This window comes from Lathyrus oleraceus, chromosome 2 (genome assembly GCF_024323335.1).
Source record: "Lathyrus oleraceus cultivar Zhongwan6 chromosome 2, CAAS_Psat_ZW6_1.0, whole genome shotgun sequence".
NCBI lineage: Eukaryota > Viridiplantae > Streptophyta > Magnoliopsida > Fabales > Fabaceae > Lathyrus > Lathyrus oleraceus.
This window is the reverse complement of record NC_066580.1, coordinates 213882793-213886782: the sequence shown is the minus strand read 5'-3', so window position 1 is coordinate 213886782 and position 3990 is coordinate 213882793.

Below are 3990 nucleotides of genomic sequence, written 5' to 3'. Positions count from 1 at the left end.
TCTTTAGCCTCCAAAGTCGCTAACAGCATAAACAACTCTGCCCCATCTGCTACTGCCTCATTCACCTGCCTCGCTGATAGAGACAAACTCTTTCCTTCCTCAATCTCAGGAAAAATCACAGTCTTATCAAAACAATTGATATAGATTCGGTTAAACACCAACCAGTTCATACCCAGAATAACATCAATCTGCACTAATGGAAGACACACTAGGTCCATCCCAAAGTCTCTACCAAAAATACTCAAAGGACAATTTAAACAAACTGAAGTAGTAGTCACTGAACCCTTCGCAGGAGTATCAATCACCATACTTCCATGCATCTCAGATATCTCTAACTTAAAATTCACAGCACAATCCAAAGATATAAAGGAATGAGTAGCACCGGTGTCAATAATAGCCACAAGAGGAAAGCCATTAATATAACACGTACCTCGGATCAAACGATCATCTGCAGAAGTCTCAGAACCCGATAAAGCAAAGACCTTGCCTCCTGACTGATTCTCTTTCTTCGGCTTAGGACACTGTGGACTGATATGACCCAACTCTCCACAGTTGAAACAAGTCACAGTCTTCAACCGGCAGTCTGCAGCCAAGTGACCACCTTTTCCACACTTGAAACATTTCTTCTCATTACTGGTACACTCATGGATACGATGCCCAGCCTGACCACATCTATAACACTTAGCAGGAGCACTAGAGTCTCCCCCACCAGGCCTCTTCATCCCACTCTGTCTCTGAAAACCTTTGTCAGCTGCATACGGTTTTCCACGATCATTCTGATTCTTGCCTTTCCTATCAACCCTTTGCTGATAGCTCTCTGCTCTGGCTTTGGAATCCTGTTCAAAAATCCTGCAACAGTCAACCAAGTCAGAAAACACTCTGATCCGCTGATACCCAATAGCCTGTTTAATCTTGGGACGCAACCCGTTCTCAAACTTCACACACTTAGAAAATTCCCCAGCAGCCTCATTATAGGGAGTATAATACTTTGACAGCTCTGTGAACTTAGCAGCATACTCAGTAACAGACTTGTTACCCTGCTTCAATTCCAAGAACTCTATCTCTTTCTTTCCTCTCACATCCTCTGGAAAATACTTCCTCAGGAATCTCTCTCTGAACATCGCCCAAGTAATCTCAGCATTCCCAGCAGATTCCAACTCAGTGCGGGTAGCAACCCACCAATCATCAGCTTCTTCTGACAGCATATGCGTACCGAACCTGACCTTCTGGTTATCGGCACACTCAGTCACTCGGAAGATCCTCTCTATCTCCTTCAACCACTTCTGAGCACCATCTGGATCGTATGCTCCCTTGAACATTGGAGGATTGTTCTTCTGGAATTCACTCAGTTGACGAGCAGCTCCCATTCCCATAACATTCTGATTTCCTCCAAGTACTCCAGCTAGCATACCCAGAGCCTCAGCAATCGCAGCATCGTCTCTACCTCTTCCAGCCATCTCTATTCTGAAAACCCAAACAAACTAAAATAATAAGTACTGATAGGGTTACACAACACCTATCCCGTACAGGGGAACAGAATAATTACGACTCGACTCGACCGACTATGCTCTGATACCACTAATGTAACACCCTTCTAAAATACCCCCAATAATTTAATTAAAATAATAAAATATAACATCAGAGTAATTATGCCCTTTAAGGGTGTCACACAATCTTCCACACCATTCAACAATATAGAGGTCATGCTCTTTTATTAATTTAAAACTTAAACAATTGCATAAAACACAGCGGATATAATTTCATCAATCATGTAAAACATTACATGGAAAATGGTTCTCAACCAACAATAAAACATTCAAAACAAGTTAAGACAACCCATCCCGATGTTACATCTATCAGAGCACGACCCTCTACGGAGACTACACTAGACTCCAATAATTAGCTTCTACTCAACTCATTTCTCGTTACCTGAAAAATAGTTGTAAGGGTGAGTTCCTCAATCAATATAATGAGTATTATAAAATATCATGTTATGTTAAGTGATTCAACACACTTCATCACTCTAATCAAAACACACATTCAGGAACAGCATATTAATTCAACATCATACTCGATAACAACACAACAAATACCAACACCAATACACGTGTAATATTGGAATACATCCATTCATATTACACGCCATACATATATTATGCAATGAGACTCCATGCATGCGGTACCGACTATTTTGTGAACATATAGTTCAACCTCACCGTCCAAATCCAGGCACGGCTACCAAGCTCACTAGTCCCACTCATTTGAGACATAGTGACTCACTCACTAATCCCTCACCATGGGAATTAGCTACCACCCCAAATGGGCCATGCTATGCACGCTAATCACCTAGCATGCAAACATCAACAACAATCAAAATGATTTACTCACTAATTCCTCACCATGGGAATTAGCTACCACCCAAATGGGCCACCATATGCAGGCTAATCACCTAGCAATGCAACAACAACAACAACACAAGAATAGACGTATGCTCACACTCTAAGCCATAAAACGGTCTATTCACAAATGCATACATTCACATCATCATGTATACCATCACATATCATCAACAAAAGCATATCATATCATGCCACATAATTAATCATAGTATTAGCACACTCTACTAATACCTATACTACTCAAAACAACGGGAAATGATCCCTACTACGTCATACATCAGCTAAGTTACCCCACTCAGCCTAAACAACCAAAACTGCACAACCACCATGCAAAAAAACCACAAGTCTGCCCATACGCGTATCGCCTATGCCCATACGCGTATGGCGCATTTCCTCGCCCATCCCATACGCGTATCGCCCACGCCCATACGCGTATGCTACGCGTACCACCTCCTCATACGCGTACCAACAGAGACGCTTTCACGCTCAAAACATCATCTCTTTCACTCATACGCGTATAGCATACACCATACGCGTACCACTCCAGGGATACGCGTATCACACGCGTATGGCGCGTACCAGCGCCAAAACCCCCATTTTCAAGCCATCCCATACGCGTATTGCCTAGTGCCATACGCGTATGACCAGAATCCAGTTTTCCAGATCTGCTATGGGTTTTCTCTGCTACGAGATCCTTCAGATCCAACCTCTCACAGTCCAATTTTCATACACGTTCGTTCGTTTTATCAATTACAACTCGGATACATTCAACTTCTCAAATTGCTAACCTTACTACATCTAATTCCTACAATTTCATCAATTATCCTCCAATTTTCGTTCATCAATATATTTCACAAATTCATCACATATCATTTCAATCAGAGTCAAATTCAGAGGTTCATCACTACCCATTACATGCTATCCCATAAGACCCATCAAACGATGATAAACCCCCCCTTACCTGAGTTAATCCGGCAAATTCCGTTAGCTTTAAGCTTTTCCTCTTCTCTTGCTCTGCCTCTTTGCCCTTTCCCACTTTCAGCCGCTTGCTCTGTTTTCCTTTTCACGTGAAAACCTTTTTCCAAAAATTGGGACTTTTTATTATTCCCACTTATATACTCCAATAATAAAATCCAATAATATTATTCCAAAATAATAATAATAATAATAATCCAATTATCTAATTAAATTAATAAATATAAATATATTATTAACTTAATTTAAATAATTACCATATTATTATCGGGGTGTTACATTCTTAACCCGACTTCATGCTCGTAACTCACAACAAGCCCTTTGGTTCTTGGTTGATCCGATCAGTCTCATCAAGATCAATGGAACTTGGGTGTCGATAAGATAAAAAACCTAAATCCACCAAAATGGATGGTTGATCTTGATAATAACTTAATCCATCCCTTGACCTTTGTTTGTGTTTGCCTTGTGTGTGATTGTTGCATTCATGCATTCATGAGCATCATAACATTCATCACATTAATAATTTTTAGACCATGGATTATCAACGAACGAACATTAGAAAGTACAGTTTCAGATGTTCTAATTTGAAGGAGTTAAGGAAGCTGTCATCCTTTGT